The sequence below is a fragment of the Bos javanicus genome, chromosome X (genome assembly GCF_032452875.1).
Source record: "Bos javanicus breed banteng chromosome X, ARS-OSU_banteng_1.0, whole genome shotgun sequence".
NCBI lineage: Eukaryota > Metazoa > Chordata > Mammalia > Artiodactyla > Bovidae > Bos > Bos javanicus.
Genome location: NC_083897.1, coordinates 76900055 through 76924323, shown reverse-complemented (window position 1 = coordinate 76924323; position 24269 = coordinate 76900055). Strand labels below are relative to the sequence as shown.

The following is a 24269-nucleotide window of genomic DNA, read 5'->3' as shown; positions in this document are numbered from 1 at the left end:
TATTTACTGAGGTTTGATTTGTGACCCAAGATGTGGTCTATCCTGGAGAATGATCCATGTGCACTTGAGAAAGTTTATTCTTCTGCATTTGGATGGAATATCCTAAAGATATCAGTGAGATTGATCTCATATAATGTATCATTTAAGACTTGTGTTTCCTTACTAATTTTCTGTTTTGATGATCTGTCCATTGGTGTGAGTGGGGTGTTAAAATCTTCTTTTATTTTGAGGGGCTCCAAAATTACTGCAGATGGTGATTGCAGCCATGAAATTAAAAGATGCTTACTCCTTGTAAGGAAAGTTATGACCACCCTAGACGGCATATTAAAAAGCAGAGATATTACTTTGTCAACAAAGGTCCATCTAGTCAAGACTATGGTTTTTCCAGTAGTCATGTATGGATGTAAGAGTTGGACTATAAAGAAAGCTGAGCGCAGAAGAATTGATGCTTTTGAACTGTGGTGTTGGAGAAGACTCTTGAGAGTCCCTTGCACTACAAGGAGATTCAACCAGTCCATCCTAAAGGAAATCAGTCCTGAGTGTTCATTGGAAGGACTGATGTTGAAGCTGAATTCCAATATTTTGGCCACATGATGCAAAGAGCTGACTGATTGGAAAAGACCTTGATGTTGGGAAAGATTGAAGGCGGGAGAAGGGGACGACAAAGGATGAGATGGTTAGATGGCATCACCAACTCGATGGACATGAGTTTGGGTAAACTCTGGGAGTTGGTGATGGACAGGGAGGCCTGGAGTGCTGTGGTTCATGGAGTCACAAAGAGTCAGACACAACTGAGCGACTGAACTGAATTGAACTGACTTTTATTGTGTTACTATCAATTTCTCCTTTTATGTCTGTTAGTGTTTGTCTTATGTATTGGGGTTCTCCTATGTTCGGTGCATATATATTTACGATTTTTATGTCTTCCTCTTGGATAGATCCCTTGATCATTATGTAATGTCCCTGCTTATCTCTTGTAATCTTTATTTTAAGGTCTATTTTGTCTGATATGAGAATTGCTACTCCAGCCTTCTTTGGCTTCCTGTTTGCTTTGGCATACTCAATAAAGCAGAAATAGATGTTTTTCTGGAACTCTCTTGCTTTTTCCATGATCCAACAGATCATGGCAATTTGATCTCTGGTTCCTCTGCCTTTTCTAAGACCAGCTTGAATATCTGGAAGTTCACGGTTCATGTATTGCTGAAGCCTGGCTTGGAGAATTTTGAGCATTACTTAACAAGAATGTGAGATGAGTGAAATTGTGCAGTAGTTCGAGCATTCTTTGGCATTGCCTTTCTTTGGGATTGGAATGAAAACTGACCTTTTCCAGTCCTGTGGCCACTGCTGAGTTTTCCAAATTTGCTGGCATATTGAGTGCAGCACTTTCAGAGCATCATCTTTCAGGATTTGAAATAGCTCAACTGGAATTCCATCACCTCCACTAGCTTTGTTCATAGTGATGTTTCTAAGGCCCATTTAACTTCACATTCCAGGATGTCTGCCTCTAGGTCAGTGATCACACCATTGTGATTATCTTGGTCGTGAAGATCTTTTTTGTACAGTTCTTCTGTGTATTCTTGCCACCTCTTCTTAATATCTTCTGCTTCTGTTAGGTCCATACCATTTCTGTCCTTTATCGAGCCCATCTTTGCATGAAATGTTCCCTTGGTTTCTCTAATTTTCTTGAAGAGATCTCTAGTCTTTCCCATTCTGTTGTTTTCCTCTATTTCTTTGCATTGATCGCTGAGGAAGTATTTCTTATCTCTTCTTGCTATTGTTTGGAACTCTGCATTCAGATGCTTATATCTTTCCGTTTTTTCTCCTTTACTTTTCACTTCTCTCCTTTTCACAGCTATTTGTAAGGCCTCCTCAGATGGCCATTTTGCTTTTTGCATTTCTTTTCCATGGGGATGGTCTTGATCCCTGTCTCCTGTACAAAGTCACGAACCTCAGTCCATAGTTCCTCAGGAACTCTATCAGATCTAGTCCCTTAAATCTATTTCTCACTTCCACTGTATAATCAGAAGGGTCATTTGATTTAGGTCATACCTGAATGGTCTAGTGGTTTTCCCTACTTTTTTCAATATCAGTTTGAATTTGGCAATAAGGAGTTCATGATCTGAGCCAGTCAGCTCCCGGTCTTGTTTTTGCTGACTGTATAGAGCTTCTCCATCTTTGGCTGCAAAGAATATAATCAATCTGATTTCGTTGTTGACCATCTGGTGATGTCCATGTGTAGAGTCTTCTCTTATGTTGTTTGAAGAGGGTGCTTGCTATGACCAGTGCGTTCTCTTGGCAAAACTCTGTTAGCCTTTGCCCTGCTTCATTCCCTATTCCAAGGCCAAATTTGCCTATTATTCCAGGTGTTTCTTGACTTCCTACTTTTGTATTCCAGTCCCCTATAATGACAAGGACATCTTTTGGGGGTGTTAGCTAAAATATCTTGTAGGTCTTCATAGAAGTGTTCAACTTCAGCTTCTTCAGCGTTACTGGTTAGGGCATAGACTTGGACTACTGTGATATTGAATGGTTTGCCTTGGAAACGAACAGAGATCATTCTTTCATTTTTGAGATTGCATCCAAGCACTGCATTTTGGACTCTTTTGTTGACCATGATGGCTACTCCATTTCTTCTAAGGGATTCCTGCCTGCAGTAGTAGATATAATGGTCATCTGAGTTAAATTCACCCATTCCAGTCCATTTTAGTTCGCTGATTCCTAGAATGTCAACATTCACTCTTGCCATCTCCTGTTTGACCACTTCCAGTTTGCCTTGATTCATGGACCTAACATTCCAGGTTCCTATGAAATATTGCTCTTTACAGCATTAGACCTTGATTCTATCACCAGTCACATCCACAGCTGGGTATTCTTTTTGCTTTGGCTCCATCCCTTCATTCTTTCTGGAGTTATTTCTCCACTGATCTCCAGTAGCATATTGGGCACCTACCGGCCTGGAGAGTTCCTCTTTCAGTATCCTATCATTTTCCCTTTTCATACTGTTCATGGGGTTCTCAAGGCAACAATACTGACATGGTTTGCCATTCCCTTCTCCAGTGGACCACATTCTGTCAGACTTCTCCACCATGACCCACCCATTTTGGGTGGCCCCACACAGCATGGCTTAGTTTCATTGAGTTAGACAAGACTTTGGTCCTAGTGTGATTAGATTGACTAGTTTTCTGTGATTATGGTTTCAGTGTGTCTGCCCTCTGATGCCCTCTTGCAACACCTACTCTCTTAGTTGAGTTTCTCTTACCTTGGACGTGAGGTATCTCTTCACGGCTGCTCCAGCAAAGTGCAGCCACTGCTCCTTACCTTGGATGAAGGATATTTCCTCACCGCCGCCCCTCCTAACCATGAACATGGAGTAGCTCCTCTTGGCCCTCCTGCTCCCGTTCAGCCACCACTCCTTGGGCATGAGGTAGCTCCTCCCAGCCGCCACCCCTGACCTCGGATGTGGGGTAGTTCCTCTCGATCGCTCCTGCACTGTCACAGCCTGGCACTCTCAGCTGCCACCCCACACAGTTGGATTCATCTCACACACTAGCAAAGTAATGCTCAAAATTCTCCAAGAGAGGCTTCAACGTGATCCTAGAACTTCCAGATGTTCTAGAACTTCCAGATGTACATGAACTAAGAAATTGCAGATGTTCCAGCTGGATTTAGAAAAGGCAGAGGAACCAGAGATCAAATTGCTACATACACTGGATCATCAAAAAAGCAAGAGAGTTCCAAAAAAAAAATCTACTTTTGCTTTATTGACAACTCCAAAGCCTTTGACTCTGTGCATCACAATAAATTGTGGAGACATCTTAAAGAGATGGGATTGCCAGATCACCTTACATGCCTCATAAGACATCTGTATGCAGGTCAAGAAGCAATGGTTAGAACTGGGCATGGAACAACGGACTGGTTCCTTATTGGGAAAAGATTACATCACGGCTGTATATTGTCACATTTCTTATTTAACTTATATGCAGAATACATCATGTGAAATGCCAAGCTGGATAAAGCACAAGCTGGAATCAAGACCACTGGGAGAAACATCAATAACCTCAAATACGCAAATGACACCACCCTTACACCAGAAAGCAAAGAGAAACTGAAGAGCTGCTTGATTAAAGTGAAAGAGGAGTGTGAAGTAGCTGTATATCACCATTGGTAAACTGAGTGAAGAGTACACGGGACCCTTCTGTACTATCATTTTAACTTCTGTGAATCTTTAAGTATTTCAAATGTATATGAATTCTCATGTTCATTGCAATATTATTCACAACAGCCAAGACATAGAAACCATGTAAGCATCCATTGCTAAATGAATGGATAAAGAATATGTAGGGGGGGGTGTATGGAAATTCTGTCATTTATAACAACATGGATGGACCTTGAGGGCATTATGCTAAGTGAAATAAATCAGACAGAAAAAGATAAATACTGTATAATCTTATTTATATGTGGACTCTAAAAACATCCTACTCATAGACAAGGAGATTACAATGGTGGTTGCCAGCTGCTGTCATCAGTATTGTTGTATACTTGAAAGTTGCTATGAGAGTAGAGTTTTAATATTATCATCATACCAACAATAAAAAATTATAAATATGTGAGGTAAAGATTATGTTAGCTAATCTTATTGGTGTAAATATTTTGAAATCTATGGGTGTATCAAATTATCACATTGTGCATCTTAAACTTACATAATGTTTTATGTCAAACTTACACAATGTTGTATCTCAACAAAGGGTGTAACAAATGGAATATTGTCTGACTTATCAGTAAACAAAGGATGTCACAGTCATCAATGTTGATGTTGAGCTGGTGAGCCCTGAGGAAACTCAAGAAGGAAACGAAGAATACTTGCCAATTAGCAACCATCAGACTACAGCCATTCCCCATGGTGACCCTGAGGAAACTCAGGATATAAAAATGCAGGATACTGACTTCAGATAAGCTGAGGTACATATCAATGGAATGATTTCAGTGAGCCCAGGCTCTTGCATCTTCCCATATATAGAAAAGTGTTAAATTCCTTAACTTGAGATATCTAGCTTTCTTTTATTAACAGAAACCTTTTGTTCTTGTTACCTGCCCTTTGTTGCAAAACTCATATATATCCTAACTCCCTCCTCACCTCTTCAGAGCAGTTTGCTCAGGCTTACTTGAGAAGCTGCCTCCTGGGCTTAAAGTCCTAAAACTTTCTCACTGAATAAAGCATAACTCTCCATGTTTTGGCTGTGAATATTTTTTAGTCATCAGAGGGAAGAAAAAAGTTAAATTGCAGCCCTAACCAACATTTTTTCAGCAACCTCACTAAAGACTCTAAGACAGAATCATTCAGCTAAGTCATTCTCAAATTCTTAACCCAGAGAAACTCTATGAGGTAATAAATGTTTAATGTTGTTTAAGCCAACAAGACTTGGGAATATATTGTTATGCATCCATAAGTAAATAATATTCATTAAATGTGCTAATATCTTTTCAAATTGTTACTGTTGTTGTTCATTGTTGTTCAGTCACTAAGTAGTGTCCAACTTTTTGTGACACATGAACCGCAGCACTCCAGGCTTCCCTGTCCTTCACTATCATCTGGAGTTTGTTCAAACTCATGTCCATTGGGTCAGTGATGCCATTCAACCATCTCATCCTCTGCCATCCATTTCTCCTCTTATCCTCAATCCTTCCCAGCATCAGGGTCTTTTCCAATGAGTCACTTCTTTGCATCAGGTAGCAAAAGTATTGGAACTTCAGCTTCAGCATTAGTCTTTACAATGAATATTCAGGGTTTATTTCCTTAGGATTGACTGGTTTGATCTCCCTGCTGTCCATGGGACTCTCAAGAGTCTTCTCCAGCCCCACAGTTTGAAAGCACCAATTCTTCAGTTCTCAGCCTTTTTTAAGGTCCAACTCTCACATTCATACATGACTACTAGAAAAACCATAGCTTTGATTAGATGGACCTTTGTCAGCAAAGTAATGTCTCTGCTTTTTAACCATCTGCAGTGATTTGGGGGCCCAAGAAAATAAAATCTGTCAATGTTTCCACTTTTTCCCCATGTATTTGCCATGAAGTGATGAGACCAGGTGCCATGATCTTAGTTTTTTTAATATTGGGTTTTAAGCCAGCTTTTTTCACTCTCCTCTTTCACCTTCATCAAGACACTCTTTAACTCCTCTTCTCTTTCTACCATTAGAGTGATATCATCTACAAATCTGAGGGTATTTTTCCCAGAAATCTTGATTCCAGCTTTTGATTTACCCAGCCTGGCATTTCACATGATGTACTCAGCATATATGTTAAATAAGCAGGGTGAGAGTATACAACCTAGACATAATCCTTTCCCAAATTTGAACCAGTCCACTGTTCCATGTCCAGTTATTAACTGTTGCTTCCTGACTTGTATATGGATTTCTCAGGAGGCAAGTAAGAGGATATGGTATTCCCATCTCTTTAAAAATTTTCCACAGTTTGTTATGATCCACACAAAGGCTTTAACATAGTCAATGAAGCAGAAGTAGATGTTTTTTTGGAATTACCTTGCTTTCTCTGACCCAACAAATGTTGGCAATTTCATCTCCGGCTCCTCTGCCTTTTTTAAGTCCATCTTGGACATCTAGAAGTGCTCAGTTCACATGTTGTGTTAAAGCCTTAGCTTGAAGGATTTTGTGCATTACCTTGCTAGCATGTGAAATGAGCACAATCGTACGGTAGTTGGAACATTCTTTGGCATTTCCTTTCTATGAGATTGGAATGAAAACTGACCTTCTCCAGTTCTGTGGCCATTGCTGAGTTTTCCTGGCGTATTGAGTGCATCATTTTAACAACATCATCATTTATGATTTGAAGTAGCTCCACTGGAATTCCATCACCTCCGCTATCTTCATTCACAGTAATGTTTCCTAAGACCCACTTGGCATCACACTCCAGGATGTTTGACTCTAGATGTGTGACCACATCATTTTGGTTTTATCCAGGTCATTAGGACCTTTTTTGCACAGTTGTTCTGTGTATTTTTGCCTCCTCTTCTTCTTTTAGATTCTTGCTGCTTCTGTGTTTTATTGTTCCCATCTTTGCATGAAATGTTCCCTTGATGTCTCTAACTTGATTAAGAAGATCTTTAGTCTTTCCCATTCTATTGTTTTCTATTTCTTTGCATTGTTCACTTAAGAAGGCTTTCTTATCTCTCCTTGTTATTCTTTGGAATTCTGCATTCAAATGGATATATCTTTCCCTTTCTCCTTTGCTTTTCATTTCTCTTCTATTCTCAGCTATTTGTAAGGCTTCCTCAGATTTTGCCTTTTTGTATTTCTTTTTCTTTGGGATTGTTTTGGTCACTCCCTCCTGTACAATGTTTTGAAGCTCTGTCCATAGTTCTTCAGGCACTCTGTCTACCAGATATAATCCCTTGAATCCATTTGTCATCTCCACTTTATAATCATAAAGGTTTTGATTTAGATCATACCTGAATGGTCTAGTGGTTTTCCCTATTTTCTTCAATTTATACCTGTATTTTGCAATAAGGAGCTGATACTCTGAGCCACAGTAAGCTCCATGTCTTGTTTTTGCTGACTGTATATCTATCTTCTGACTTCTTTATCTTTGGTTGCAAATAATATAATCAATCAGATTTCAAAATTGACCATCTGGTGATGTCCATGTGTAGAGTCATCTCTTGTGTTGTTGGAGCAGTGTGTTTGCTATGACCAGTGTATTCCCTTGGCAAAACTCTGTTAGTCTCTGCCATGTATCACGTTGTACTCCGATGCCAAGCTTGTCTGTTACTCCAGGTATCTCTTGACTTCCTATTTTTTTATATCTTCTAGGTCCTTTTTACATGTGTTAATTAATTCTTGCACTTTCTCCGTTCTGTTTTCGAGGTTTTGGATCAATTTTACTATCATTACTCTAAATACTTTTTCAGATAATTTGCCTATTTCCTCTTCTTTTCTTTGGTCTTGGGTGTTTTTACCTTTTTCCTTCATTTGTGCAATATTTCTTTGTCTTTTCATATTTTTCTAACTTACTGTATTTGAGATCTCCTTTTCCCAGGCTTTAGGGTTGTATTTCTTCTTCCTTTTGTTTTCTGCCCTCAGTGGGTGAGTTTGGTCGAGTGGTTTGTGTAGGTTTTTTGTTGGGAGGATCTTTTGCCTGTGTTCTGGTAGGAGAAGGCTTTTTCTCTCTGATGGGCAGGGCTGTATGAGGTAGTATATTTTGTGGTGACTGTGGGAAGATTATCTTACGATGATTGCATTTGTGTTTTTGTTTTGCTTGTTTGGATGAGGCATCCTGCACTGGGTGCTGTTGACAGTTGGGTGATACCAGGTCTTGGTACAGGTGGAGGCCTTCTTGGGAGTTCTCATTAGTTAATACTCCCTGGGCTCGGGAGTTCTCTGGAAGTCTGGTGTCCTGGACTCAGTGCTCCCACTCCAGAGGCTTAGGCCTGATCACTGGTCAGGGAGATTCCACAAGCCATTTGCTGTGGCATTAAAGGGATTAAAACAAAAACACAATGACAAAAAGCAAAACAAACAAACAAAAAAAAACCCAGAGAAATGGTAAATAAATAATTAGACTGTAACAAAAATAAAGGAACACACACACACACACACACAAAACCAAAACATTTCAAAGAATACAAAGTAAATGAGAGTGACCCAGTGATCAAAGAAACCAAAAATGATGTTGACCAATTAAAAACAAAACTAACTAAAACACAAACCAGAAGACAAGACCAGCTCAGAGTGCCAACTGGGAAATAAAGCAAAGAAAATTAAACAAACTAAATAACAGAGTGAAATAAAGAAAGAAAAGGAAGAAAAGAAAAAAATAGAAAAACAAGATTAAATAGAAGTTTATTAAAAAGATTTACATATATTAAAGAATAACTGCAGCAGGAAAGGAACAATAAGAAAAACAAACCAAAAACAAAACAAAACAAAAAAATTGAAAAAATAAAAAACTCACAGAACTGCAAAAAGTCAATGTGGAGGTAGAAGTATATAAAGGAAATAAAAAGTTTGCTTTAAAATAATTCTTTTTTTTTTTTTTTTTTTTTTGCTCATTAGTAGGAAATTAGTAGGAAAAGACTGTAATCTGTCTTTACTCCTGAATGTTCTTGCCTCCAATGTCCACAGCTGCCAGATCTAGGGCATTTTTCTGTGTGGGAATTCTCATTGTCCTTTTACATATTCCATAGACACAGAGTTTGCCTAGTTGATCATGTGGATTTAATCTGCAGGTTTTACAGTTGGTAGAAAGGTTTTCAATCCTCTTTCCATACTGCTCCTACAGTTAAGTTGTGGTTTTTTCCACGACCTCTGCATGTGGGCCATTCATAGGAGTTTGCTCCTGAGGCTGCTCTGGAGGACTTGGGTCTGCCCCAGTGAGAACCGGGTGTGGAGGTGGTGCAACTGCTTGGATCGTAAGGACCCTGGCAGCACCAGGTACATGGAGAGCCAGAAGCCATGGGCAGGGTAGATGTGGTGAACTTAGGGTTTTGTCTAGCCTCCGGCAGCTGTGCCCCAATGGGGATCGAGCATGGAGGTGGCACAGCTGCTTGGATCATGAGGACCCTGGCAGCATCAAGTGTGCAGGAATGCTGGTGGCCTCACGGCGGTATGGCAATATTAGAGTCTTGTTCTGGCCTGTGGCAGCTGGTGTTCAAAGGGCCACCCTGGCTGGTCCTTCTCTGTTGCTTGGTGCAACAGACACTCAAAAGGCCACCCTTTCTGGGACCTTTCTCTATTGATTAACTGCTGGCAGCAGCATGTGGGGAGAGAGGCTATAGTGATGGCTCCACCCCCTGTATGTGACTCAGCAGTATTGCCTAGCCTCCATGGCAGCCTGGCTTTCTTCCAAAGGCATTTCACACTGTGATCTCCTCCCTCACATCCCTTTGGACTGTCTCCCCACAGTCAACAGCAGACCTCTCCCTGGGATTGCTCTCTAATCCCTATACTCCAGCTCCCAGCTGCCACACGTTCCATGGGACTTTCATCTCTGTCCAGGGTAAGTAGGGCTGCAGCAAGGATTGTCTCTGTGATTCTCATTCCATTCAGATTGTCACAGATGAGTGCTTCACTCTTCAACAGCCTCAAAGTCTCCCCCTCTGTCCCAAAACATTGCCCCAATGTGAGGATCTGACCCTTGCTTCAGTTACACCACCCTCTCCAGCGCAGGTCCAGTCTTGCTCACTCCCCTCTTTTTCCCCTCCTTCCTTCATCCTACTGGGTTTTGCATGGATCTATATATATATATATATCTTTTGGAGAAGGTAATGGCAACCCACTCCAGTACTCTTGCCTGGAAAATCCCATGGACGGAGGAGCTTGGTAGGCTGCCGTCTATGGGGTCGCACAGAGTTGGACACGACTGAAGCAACTTAGCAGCAGCATATATACATTTATGGTGATCAGAGACTCCTGCCAGTTCTCAGTTGCTGTTCTGTGAGATCTTATACATCTGAAGATGTATTCTTGATGTTCTGTGGAGAGAGATGTACTCTATGTCTACCTACGCCTCCACCACCTTGCCTCCTTCCTTTGTAATAACATATTTTTAATATAAATTTATTTATTTTAATTGGAGGCTAATTACATTAAAATATTGTATTGATTTTGCCATATATCAACATGAATCTGCCACGGGTGTACACGTGTTCCGCATTCTGAACCCCCCTCCCACCTCCCTGCCCATACTATCCTTCTGGGTCATCCTAGTGCACCAGCCACAAGCATCCTGTATCCTGCATCGAACCTGGACTGGCGATTCATTTCATATATGATATTATACATGTTTCAATGCCATTCTCCCAAATCTTCCCACCCTCTCCCTCTCCCACAGAGTCCAAAAGGGTGTTTTATACATCTGCGTCTCTTTTGCTGTCTTGCATACAGGGTTATTGTTACCATCTTTCTAAATTCCATATATATGAGTTAGTATACTGTATTGGTGTTTTTCTTTCTGGCTTACTTCACTCTGGATAATAGGCTCCAGTTTCATCCACCTCATTAGAACTGACTCAAATGTATTCTTTTTAATGCCTGAGTAATACTCCACTGTGTATATGTACCACAGCTTTTTTATCCATTCATCTGCTGATGGACATCTAGGTTGCTTCCATGTCCTCGCTATAATAAACAGTGTTGCAATGAACATTGGGGTACACGTGTCTCTTTCAATTCTGGTTTCCTCAGTGTGTATGCCCAGCACTTGGATTGCTGGGTCATATGGCAGTTCTATTTCCAGTTTTGTTAAGGAATCTCCACACTGTTCTCCATAGTGACTGTGCTAGTTTGTATTCCCACCAACAGTGTAAGAGGGTTCCCTTTTCTCCACACCCTCTCCAGCATTTATTGCTTGTAGACTTTTGGATACCAGCCATTCTGACTGGCGTGAAATGGTACCTCATTGTGGTCTTGACTTGCATTTCTCTGACAATGAGTGATGTTGAGCATCTTTTCATGTGTTTGTTAGCCATCTGTACATCTCCTTTGGAGAAATGTCTGTTTACATCTTTGGCCCATTTTTTGATTGGGTTGTTTATTTTTCTGGAATTGAGCTGCAGGAGTTGCTTGTATATTTTTGAGATTAGTTCTTTGTCAGTTGCTTCCTTTGCTATTATCTTCTCCCATTCTGAAGGCTATCTTTTCACCTTGCTTATAGTTTCCTTTGTTGTGCAGAAGCTTTTAATTTTAATTAGGTCCCATTTGATTATTTTTGCTTTTATTTCCAATATTCTGGGAGGTGGGTCATAGAGGATCCTGCTGTGATTTATGTCAGAGAGTGTTTTGCCTATGTTCTCCTCTAGGACTTTTATAGTCTCTGGTCTTACGTTTAGATCTTTAATCCATTTTGAGTTTATTTTTGTGTATGGTTTTAGAAAGTGCTCTAGTTTCATTCTTTTACAAGTGGTTGACCAGTTTTCCCAGCACCAATTGTTAAAGAGATCCTCTTTTCTCCATTGTATATTCTTGCCTCCTTTGCCAAAGATAAGGTGTCCACAGGTGCGTGGATTTATCTCTGGGCTTTCTATTTTGTTCCATTGATCTATATCTCTGTCTTTGTGCCAGTAACATACTCTCTTGATGACTGTGGCTTTGTAGTAGAGCCTGAAGTCAGGCAGGTTAATTCCTCCAGTTCCATTCTTCTTTCTCAAGATTGCTTTGGCTATTCGAGGTTTTTTGTATTTCCATACATATTGTGAAATTATTTGTTCTAGCTCTGTGACAAATAACGTTGGTAGCTTGATAGGGATTGCATTGAATCTATAGATTGCTTTGGGTAGTATACTCATTTTCACTATATTGATTCTTCCGATCCATGAACATGGTATATTTCTCCATCTATTAGTGTCCTCTTTGATTTCTTTCACCAGTGTTTTATAGTTTTCTATATATAGGTCTTTAGTTTCTTTAGGTAGATATATTCCTAAGTATTTTATTCTTTTCATTGCAATGGTGAATGGAATTGTTTCCTTAATTACTCTTTCTATTTTCTCATTATTAGTGTATAGGAATGCAAGGGATTTCTGTGTGTTGATTTTATATCCTGCCACTTTACTATATTCATTGATTAGCTCTAGTAATTTTCTGGTGGAGTCTTTACGGTTGTCTATGCAGAGGATCACGTCATCTGCAAACAGTGAGAGTTTTACTTCTTCTTTTCCAATCTGTATTCCTTTTATTTGTTTTTCTGCTCTGATTGCTGTGGCCAGAACTTCCAAAACTTATGTTGAATAGTAGTGGTGAAAGTGGGCACCTTTGTCTTGCTCCTGACTTTAAGGGAAATGCTTTCAATTTTTCACCATTGAGGATAATGTTTGCTGTGGGTTTGCCATATATAGCTTTTATTATCTTGAGTTATGTTCCTTCTATTCCTGCTTTCTGGAGAGTTTTTAACATAAATGGATGTTGGATTTTGTTGAAGGCTTTCTCTGCATCTATTGAGATGATCATATGGCTTTTATTTTTCAATTTGTTAATGTGGTATATTACATTGATTGATTTGTGCATACTGAAGAATCCTTGCATTCCTGGGATAAAGCCCACTTGGTCTTGGTGTATGATCTTTTTAATGTGTTGTTGGATTCTGATTGCTAGAATTTTGTTAAGGATTTTTGCATCTATGTTCATCAGTGATATTGGCCTATAGTTTTCTTTTTTTGTGGCATCTTTGTCAGGTTTTGGTATTAGGGTGATGGTGGCCTCATAGAATGAGTTTGGAAGTTTACTTTCCTCTGCAATTTTCTGGAAGCGTTTGGGTAGGATAGGTGTTAGTTCTTCTCAAAATTTTTGGTAGAATTCAGCTGTGAAGCCGTCTGGACCTGGACTTTTGTTTGCTGGAAGATTTCTGATTACAGTTTCAATTTCTGTGCTGTGATGTGTCTGTTAATATTTTCTATTTCTTCCTGGTTTATAATAACTTTTAATGTAGCATTGTCTGTAAAAATATTGAACAACACTGCTGTACACCTGAAACTATTCGAAGTATAAAAAAATTTATACTTCAAAATATTAAAATAAATAATAAAGTAATTGGCACAGTCCCTGACATGTAGAGGGTCCTGTATAAAAGTCAGAGTCTCTATTATTCTCCAAATAGTAGGATTTAATCATTTTGTCCAAGAATCCATAGCACTTTGCACAGATTTCTACAGTAATTCTGAATTATAATTATCTTGCCTTTTTTGTCTCTATGAACTTGACTCTGTAAAGAACAGACTGTCTTTTATTTTCACTTAATTTTTTATTAAATTTTTTATTTTGTATTGGAGTATAGTCAACTAACAATGTTATGATAGTTTCATGTGGACAGCAAAGGGACTCAGCGATATATATATTTATGTATCCATTCTCCTCCAAACTCCCCTCCCATCCAAGCTGTCACATAATATTGAGCAGCATTCCTTGTGCTATACTCAAGGAATGTGTATAGCATTTGTTCTTTGTCCATTTTAAATATAGCAGTGTGTATCTGTCCATCCTAAACTCTTTAACTCTCCTTTCCCCTCATCTCCCCTCTGAAACATTTATTTGTTCTCTAAGTCTGTGAGCCTGCTTCTCTTTCATAAATAAGTTCATGTGTATCATGTCTATTCCACATATAAGGAATGTAATACAATATTTCTCTTTCTGACTTATTTCACTCAGTATGACAATCTATAGCTCCATCCATGTTGTGGCAAAGTACATTATTTCATTCTTTTTAATAGCTGAGTAATATTCTATTGTGTATATAATGTACCACATCTTCTTTATCCATTGTTTTGTCGATGGGCATTTAAGTTGGTTCCATGTCTTGGATATTGTATAAGCAGTGCTGCAAAAACATTGGGGTGCATTGTATTCTTTTGGACCATGTTTTTCTCTGGATATATGAGCAGGAGTGGGGTTGCAGGGTCACATAGCAGCTCTAATTTTAGTTATTTTAGAAACTTCCATCATGGATGTATCAATTTACATTCCCACCAACAGTGTAGTGGTTTCCCTTCCCTCCACCCCCTCTCTGACATTTATTACTTGTGGATTTTTTGATGACAGCCATTCTGGCTGGTATAAGGTTATATATATATCATTGTAGTTTTTATTTGCATTTCTCTAATAATTAGTGATGCTGAACATCTTTTCATGTGCCTCTTTGTGAACCACGTGTCTTCTTTGGAGAAATGTCTATTTAGGTCTTCTGTCCATTTTTAAACTGAGTTGTTTGTTTTGATGATGTTGATTATCATGAGCTGTTTGTAGACTTCAGAGAATAATTGATTGTTCGTCACATCATTTGCACAATGTTAACACAATATTTATACAAATATTATCTCCCAACTTGTTGGTTGTCTTTCTGTTTTATTATTTCCTTTGCTGTGCAAAAGCTTTTGAATGTAAGTAGGTTTCATTTGCTTATTTTTGTTTTTACTTCCATTATTCTGGGAGACAGATCGAAAAAGACATTGTTGTAATTTATGTCAGAGACTATTCTGCCTATATCAGAGAGATTTCTGCCTGTTTTCCTCTAAGAGTTTTATAGTGTCCAGTCTCATGTTTATGTCTTTAAACTATACTGAGCTTATTTTTGTGTATGCTGTTAATGAATAATCTGATTTCATTTTTTTTTCTATGTGGCTGTCCAGTTTTCCAAGCACCATTTGTTGAAAAGATTGTTTTTCCAAACTTTTGTAATCTTACCACCTCTTTCAGTTCAGTTCAGTCACTCAGTCATGTCTGACTCTTTGCGACCCCATGCATTGCAGCACGCCAGGCCTCACTGTCCATCACCAACTCCTGGAGTCCACCAAAACCCATGTCCATTGAGTCGGTGATGCCATCTAACCATCTCATCCTCTGTCGTCCCCTTCCCCTCCTGCCCTCAATCTTTCCCAGCATCATGGTCTTTTCAAATGAGTCAGTTCTTAACATCAGGTGGCCAAAGTATTCGAGTTTCAGCTTCAACATCAGTCCTTCCAATGAACATTCAGGTCTGATCTCTTTTAGGATGAACTGGTTGGATCTCCTTGCAGTCCAACGGACTCTCAAGAGTCTTCTCCAACACCACAGTTCAAAAGCATCAATTCTTCAGCACTCAGCTTTTTTTATAGTCTAACTCACATCCATACATGACCACTGGAAAAACCAAAGCCTTGACTAGATGGACCTTTATTGACAAAGTAATATCTCTGCTTTTTAATATGCTGTCTAGGTTGGTGATAACTTTCCTTCCAAGGAGTAAGCGTCTTTTAATTTCCTGGCTGCAATCACCACTGCAGTGATTTTGGAGCCCATAAAAATAAAGTCTGTCACTGTTTCCACTGTTTCCCCATCTATTTGCCATGAAGTGATGGGACCCAATGCCATTATCTTAGTTTTCTGAATGTTGAGCTTGAAGCCAGCTTTTTCACTCTCCTCTTTCATTTTCATCAAGAGGCTCTTTAGTTCTTCTTCATCTTCTGCCATAAGGGTGGTGTCATCTGCATACCTGAGGTTATTGACATTTCTCCCAGCAATCTTGATTCCAGCTTGTGCTTCATCCAGCCCAGCATTTCTCATGATGCACTCTTCATATAAGTTAAGTAAGTAGGGTGACAATATACAGCCTTGACGTACTCCTTTCCCTATTTGGAACCAGTCTGTTCCATGTCCAGTTCTAACTGTTGCTTCCAGACCTGCATACAGATTTCTCAAGAGGCAGGTAAGATGGACTGGTATTCCCATCACTTTCAGAATTTTCCACAGTTTATTGTGATCCACACAGTCAAAGGCTTGCCACCTTTTTAGGCAAAATTAATTTTTAGGTCATATATTAATTGACCATAGGTTCAAGGGTTTGTTTCTGGGCTTTCTATCCAGTTCCTTTGATTTACATTTCTATTTTTTGTCAGCACCATACTGTTTTGATGACATAAACTGTATATAGTATAGCCTCAAGTCAGGGTGCCTATTCCTCCAGCTCCATTTTTTTTTTTTCAAGATTGCTTTGGCTATTCGCAGTCTTTTGTGCCTCCATGGTTCAGCTGGTAAAGAATCTGCTTGCAATGCAGGAGACCTTGGTTGGATCCCTGGGCTTTGAAGATCCCCTGGAGAAGGGAAAGGCTAGCCCCTCCAGTTTTCTGGCTTGGAGAATTCCATGGACTGTATAGTCCATGGGGTTGCAAAGAGTCGAACACAACTGAGCTACTTTCACTTTCACAAATTTTGAGATTTTTTTTTAATTCTAGTTCTGTGAATAATGCCATTTGTAATTTGATCAAGATTGCACTGAATCTGTAGATTGCCTTGGGCAGTATAAGCATTTTGACAACATTGATTCTTTCCATCCACCAACATGGTATGTCTTTCCATCTCTGTCTTCTTTGATTTTTTTCATCAACATCTTATAGCTTTAGGAGTACAGGTCTTTTGTCTCCTTAGATAGGTTATTTTCAGGTATTTTATTCTTTCTGATGTGACAGTAAATGGAACTGCTTCTTAAATTTATCTCTCTGATCTTTCATTGTTATTGTATAGACAAGCAACAGATTTCTACGTATTAATTTTGTAACCTGCAACTTTACCAAATTCATTAATGAGTACAAGTGGTTTTCTGGTAGCACATTTATGATCTTCTATGTATAATATCATGTCATCTTCAAACAGTGAAAATTTAATTTTTTCTTTTCCAATTTGGATTATCTTTATTCCTTTTTCTTCTCTGATTGCCATAGCTGAGACATCCAAAACTATACTGAATAAAAATCATGAGAATGGAAATCCTTGTCTTGTTCCTGATCTTAGAGGAAGCAGGGCAAAGGCTAATAGAGTTTTGCCAAGAGAACGCACTGGTCATAGCAAACAGTGTCTTCCAACAACACAAGAGAAGACTCTACACATGGACATCACCAGATGGTCAACACCAAAATCAGATTGATTATATTCTTTGCAGCCAAAATGGAGAAGCTCTATACATAGTCAGCAAAAACAACACTGGGAGTTGACTGTGGCTCAGATCAGGAATTCCTTATGGCCAAATTCAGATTTAAATTGAAGAAAGTAGGGAAAACCACTAGACCATTCAGGTATGACCTAAATCAAATACTTTATGATTATACAGTGGAAGTTAGAAATAGATTTAAGGGATTAGATCTGATAGACAGGGTGCCTGATGAACTACAGATGGAGGTTTGTGACATTGTACAAGGGAGAGGCATCAAGACCATCCCCCTGGAAAAGAAATGCAAAAAATCAAAATGGCTGTCTGAGGAGGCCTTACAAAGAGCTGTGAAAAGAAGAGAAGTGAAAAGCAAAGGAGAAAAGGAAAGATATAAGCATCTGAATGCAGAGATCCAAAGAAGAGCAAGGAGAGATAAGAAAGCCTTCCTCAGTGATCAATGCAAGGAAATAGAGGAAAACAACAGAATGGGAAAGACTAGAGATCTCTTCAAGAAAATTAGAGATACCAAGGGAATAATCCATACAAAGATGGGCTTGATAAAGGACAGAAATGGTATGGAGCTAACGGAAGCAGAAGATATTAAGAAGAGGTGGCAAGAATACACAGAAGAACTGTACAAAAAAGATCTTCACGACCCAGATAATCATGATGGTATGATCACTCACCTAGAGCCAGACATCCTGGAATGTGAAGTCAAGTGGGCCTTAGAAAGCATCACTATGAACAAAGCTAGTGGAGGTGATGGAATTCCAGTTGAGCTATTTCAAATCCTGAAAGATGATGCTCTGAAAGTGCTGCACTCAATATGCCAGCAAATTTGGAAAACTCAGCAGTGGCCACAGGACTGGAAAAGGTCAGTTTTCATTCCAATCCCAAAGAAAGGCAATGCCAAAGAATGCTCGAACTACTGCACAATTTCACTCATCTCACATTCTTGTTAAGTAATGCTCAAAATTCTCCAAGCCAAGCTTTAGCAATACATGAACCGTGAACTTGCAGATGTTCATGGTTTTAGAAAAGGCAGAGGAATCAGAGATCAAATTGCCAAGATCTGCTGGATCATGGAAAAAGCAAGAGAGTTCCAGAAAAACATCTATTTCTGCTTTATTGACTATGCCAAAGCCCTGTGGAAAATTCTGAAAGAGATGGGCATACCAGACCACCTGGCCTGCCTTTTGAGAAACTTATATGAACGTCAGGGAGCAACAGTTAGAACTGGACATGGAACAACAGACTGGTTCCAAATTGGGAAAGGAGTATGTCAAGGCTGTATATTCTCACCCTGCTTATTTAACTTATATGCAGAGTGCATCATGAGAAACGCTGGGCTGGAAGAAGCACAAGCTGGAATCAAGACTGCTGGGAGAAATATCAATAACCTCAGATATGCAGATGACACTACCCTTATGGCAGAAAGTGAAGAGGAACTAAAAAGCCTCTTGATGAAAGTGAAAGAGCAGAGTGAAAAAGCTGGCTTCAAGCTCAACATTCAGAAAACTAAGATAATGGCATCGGGTCCCATCACTTCATGGCAAATAGATGGGGAAACAGTGGAAACAGTGTCAGACTTTATTTTTATGGGCTCCAAAATCACTACAGATGGTGACTGCAGCCAGGAAATTGAAAGACGCTTACTCCTTGGAAAGAAAGTATGACCAACCTAGATAGCATATTCAAAAGCAGAGAGATTACTTTGCCAACAAAGGTCCGTCTAGTCAAGGCTATGGTTTTTCCAGTGGTCATGTATGGATGTGAGAGTTGGACTGTGAAGAAAGCTGAGTGCCGAAGAACTGATGCTTTTGAACTGTGGTGTTGGAGAAGACCCTTGAGAGTCCCTTGGACTGCAAGGAGATCCAACCAGTCCATCCTAAAGGAGATCAGTCCTGGGTGTTCTTTGGAAGGACTGATGTTGAAGCTGAAACTCCAATACTTTGGCCACCTCATGCAAAGTGTATGACTCATTGGAAAAGACTCTGATGCTGGGAGGGATTGGGGGCAGGAGGAAAAGGGGACGACAGAGGATGAGATGCCTGGATGGCATCACCAACTCAATGGACATGAGTTTGGGTAAACTCCAGGAGTTGGTGATGGACAATGAGTCCTGGCATGCTGCGATTCATGGGGTCTCCAAGGTTGGACACGACTAAGCTACTGAACTGAACTGAACTAACTGTAGGATCGTCATATATGTCCTTTATTATGTTGAGGTATATTCTCTCTATGCCCACTTTCAGTAGGATTTTAACATAAATTAGTGTTGAATTTTGTCAAAATTTTCTGTACATCTATTGAGATGATCATATGGTTTTTATCCTTCAATTTGTCTATGTGGTGTATCACATTGATTGATTTGTGGTTATTGAAAAAACCACAAATTGAAAAAATCTGGAATAAACCCCACTTGATCATGATGTGTGATCCTTTTAATGCATTCTTGGATTCAAATTGCTAGTATTTTATTGAGGAGTTTTGCGACTTTGTTCATCAGTGGTGTTGGCCTGTAATTTTCTTTTTTGGTGATATCTTTGTCTTGTATTGGCATAGGGTGATGGTGACATCATAGAGGAGTTTGGGAATATTCCTTCAAATTTTTAGGAGGAGTTTCAGAAGCATAAATGTTAACTCTTCTCTAAATGTTTGATAGAATTTGCCTGTGAAGCCATCCGGTCTTGGACTTTTGGGGGAGTTTTTTAATCACAGTTTCAATTTCAGTACTTGTGACTGGCCTGTTCACAAATTTTCTATATCTTCCTGATGTAGTCTTGGGAGATTGTACCTTTTTAAGAATTTGTCCATTTCTTCCAGATTGTCCATTTTATTGGCATACAGTTGCTCATAGTCTGGATAAGGAAATGGCAACCCACTCAAGTATTCATGCCTGATGAATCCCTTGGACATAGGAGCCTAGCAGGCTACACAGCCCACGGGGTAACAAAGAGTTGGATACAACTGAGCAACTAGCACTCTCACTTTCACACTTTGCTCATAGTAGTTTCTTATGATCCTGTATATTTCTGTGGTGTTATGTGTAACTTACCTTTTTATATCTAATTTTAATGATTTGAATTCTCTCCTTTTTTTCTTGATAAGTCTGGCTAAAAATTTATCAATTTTGCTTATATTTTCAAAGAACCAACTTTTAGTTTCATTGATCTTTGCTATGCTTTTCTTTGTTTCTATTTCATTTATTTCTCCTCTGTTCTTGATTATTTTTCTTCTGGTAACCCTAGTATTTGTTTGTTCTTCTTTCTCTATTTGTTTTAGGTATAAGGTTTGGTTGTTTACTTTGTATTTTTCTTGTCTCTTGAGATAAGATTTGTATGGCTATAACCTCTCCCCTTAGAACTGCTTTTGCTGTATCCCATAGGTTTTGGACCACTGTACTTTCATTTGTCTCTAGGTGGTTTTTTTTTTTTTTTTTTTTTTTTTTCCTCTTTGATTTCTTCAGTTAGCCATTGATTGTTTAGTAGCATATAGTTTAACCTCCATGTGTTTGTGCTTTTTTAGCTTTTGTCTAGTTGCTTATTTCTAAACTCATAGTCTTATGTTCAGAAAAGATGCTCAATATGATTTCAATTTTGTTAAATTTACCAAGGCTGTCCTTGTGGTCCAGCATATGATCAATCCTAAAGAATGTTCTGTGTGCACTTGAGAAGAATTTGGATGGAATGTTCTATAAATATCAGTTAAGTCCATCTGATCTAATTTGTCATTTAAGGTCTGTGTTTTCTTATTAATTTTCTGTCTGAATGATCCATCCGTTGATGATAGTGAGGTGTTAAAGTCCCCCACTATTATTGTGTTACTTCAATTTCTCACTTTATGGTTGTTATTATTTGCTTTACAGTTTGAGGTGCTCCTATAATTGGATGTATGGATGTATGTATATTTTCAATTCTAATATCTTTTTCTTGGATTGAGGGCTTTCCTGGTGACTCAGTGATAAAGAATCCACCTGTAATGCAGGAGACACAGCAGATATGGGTTTGATTTTTATCCCTGAGTCAGGAAGATCCCCTGGAGGAGTGCATGGCAACTCACTTCAGGCTCCTTGCCTGGAAATTCCATGGGCAGAGGAGCCTGGTGGGCTACAGTCCACAGGGTCACAAAGAGTCAGAATGACTGAAGCAACTGAGCCTGGACACACTTCTAAGATTGAACCCTTGATCATTTGCAGTGTCCTTCTTTCTCTCTTATAACATCTATTTTGTCTGATATGAGTATTGGTACTCCAGCTTTCTTTTGATTTACATTTGTGTGGAATACCTTCATCTCTGCCCCTCATTTTCAGTCTGTATGGGTCCCTAGGTCTGAGATGGGTCTCCAGTAGACAGCATATATGAGTCTTATTGTTGTATCCACTCAGTAGTCTGTCTTTTGGTTGGTGCACTTAATTTGTTCACATTTAAGGTAATTATCAGTACATATGTTCCTACTGGGCTTCCCAAGTTGTGCGAGTGATGAAGTACCCTCCTGCCAATGCAGGAGATGTAAGAGATGCAGGTTTGATCCCTGGGTTGGAATACCCCAAGTAAAAAGGCATGGCAACACAACCCACTCCAGTATTCTTGCCTGGAGAATCCCATGGACAGAGGAGGCTTTTGGACTACAGTCCATAGGGTTGCAAAGAGTCAGACACAACTGAAGTGACTAAGCACAGCACATGTTCCTATTGCCATTTTCTTAATAGTTTTGTGTTTGTTTATGTAGGTCTTTCCCTTCTCTTGTGTTTCCTGTCTAGAGAAGTTCCTTTAACATTTGTTGTACAGCTGGTTTGGTGGTGCTGAATTTTGTGCACTTTTGCTTGTCTGTAAAGCTTTTAATTTCTCCTCAAATCTGAATGAGATCCTTTTGGGTAGAGTATTCTTGATTGTCAGTTCTTCCCTTCCATCACTTTAAATATATCTTGCCATTCTCTTCTGGCTTTCAGAGTTTCTGCCAAGAAATCAGCTTATGGGAGTTCTTTAGTATGTTATTAGTTATTTTTCCTTTGTTGCTTTTAATATTTTATCTTTGTCTTTAATTTTTGTCAACTTGATTACTATGTGTCTCAGTATATTCCTCCTTGAGTTTATTCTGCCTGGTACTCTCTGCACTTTATGGACTTGGCTGACTGCTTTCTTTTCCATGTTAAGGAAGTTTTCAGCTATTATCTCTTCAAATATTTTCTTGGGTTCTTTCTTCTCCTTCTGGGACCCCTATACTGTGAATGTTGGTGCATTTAATGCCTTCTCAGAGGTTTCAGGATGTCTTCATTTCTTTTCATCCTTTTTCCCTATTCTGTTCCACAGCAGTGATTTCCACCATTCTGTCTTCCAGGTCACTTATCCTTTCTTCTGCCTCAGCTATTTTTCTATTGATTCCTTCTAGCCTATTTTTCATTTCATTCATTGTATTGTTAGACACTATTTTTTGTTCTTTAGTTCTTCTGGGCCTTTGTTAAATATTTCTTGCATTTTCTCAATCTTTGCCTCCATTGTTTCTAAGCTCTTGCATCATCTATCTAAAATGAATTCTGAATTCTTTTTCTCATAGGTTGTCTATCTCTACTTCATTTAATTGTTTTTTTTCCTGGAGTTTTATCTTGTTCCTTCATTTGGGACATAATCCTCTGCATTTTCATTTTGATTAACTTTCTGTGGTTATGGCTTTCATTCTAGAGGCTTCAGGAATATAGTTCTTCTTGCTTCTGCTGTCTGCCCTCTAATGAATGAGGCTATTTAACAGGCCTGTGTAGGCTTCCTAAAAGGAAGCTGAAGAAAGATGGAAAAAGTAAAATGAAGACTCATATATTTTAACATATCTCATGGAGTAGCCATATATAAGAAGACTAAAGTGTAATCAAAACAAAAATAAATTTCTGGAAGTGAAAAATTAATCTGTGCACTCCCAAGTATTATAGTAGAACTAAGAAATAGAAGTTACAGAGGCATGGGTTACTGTTCAGAATAAGATTGGCAGAGACAATCTCTGCCCAAAAATGGGCAGAGACAGGGGTTGCACTGAGTTTTCCATCATAGGAGGTCTTAAAGAACCTTCTGTTTATTTTATTTTTTAATATAAATTAATTTATTTTAATTGGAGGCTAATTAGTTTACAATATTGTATTGGTTTTGCCACACATCAACATGAATCCACCACGGCTGTACACGTGTTCCCCATCCTGAACCCCCTCCCACCTCTCTCCCCATACCACCCCTCTGGGTCATCCCAGTGCACCAGCCCCAAGCATCCCATATCATGCATCGAACCTGGACTGGTGATTCTTTTCACATATGATATTATACATGTCTCAATGCCATTCTCCCAAATCATCCCACCCTCGCCCTCTCCCACAGAGTCCAAAAGACTGTTTTATACATCTGCATCTCTTTTGCTGTCTCTCATACAGGGTTATCGTTACCATCTTTCTAAATTCCATATATATGCGTTAGTATACTGTATTGGTGTTTTTCTTTCTGGCTTACTTTGGATGACTCTTTACCAGGCATGGAGAGAGCAGATCTTGACATCAGATGTAAGAGTTAGGCCTGAATGCTTTATGATATTTTTGTGCTTAGATTACTTGGTTCTATGAAAAGGAAGGAATAGAGAAGACAATGGAAGAGGCTGCATTGCACTGACTGAAGTTCATAAAATGATAAGTGCTGAAGGAATGAGCAAAGAGATGGAAGGAGCAATGAGGGACAACAAGCTTGCTGGCTCTGACAGCCTCTGGGGGATGTAAATAGTTACAATTGATAGCATAGGAGCTGCAGAGTCTCACTTATATTCTCAGAGACCTTCCATTTAATTCTCTCCCTCTGCTGAACCCTCCAAATCCCTGTGTATAGATGGCCTTGCCTCC

At 39.1% G+C, this 24269-nt stretch overlaps 2 pseudogenes; one reads left to right on the top strand and one right to left on the bottom strand.

Annotated features, from left to right (window-relative positions):
- The window catches only part of LOC133242605 (NADH-ubiquinone oxidoreductase chain 5-like), a 61755-nt pseudogene extending 53394 nt beyond the window's left edge, over positions 1-8361 (bottom strand).
- A 1104-nt stretch (positions 8362-9465) lies between these two features.
- LOC133242604 (protein FAM204A-like) overlaps positions 9466-24269 on the top strand; it is an 84495-nt pseudogene continuing 69691 nt past the window's right edge.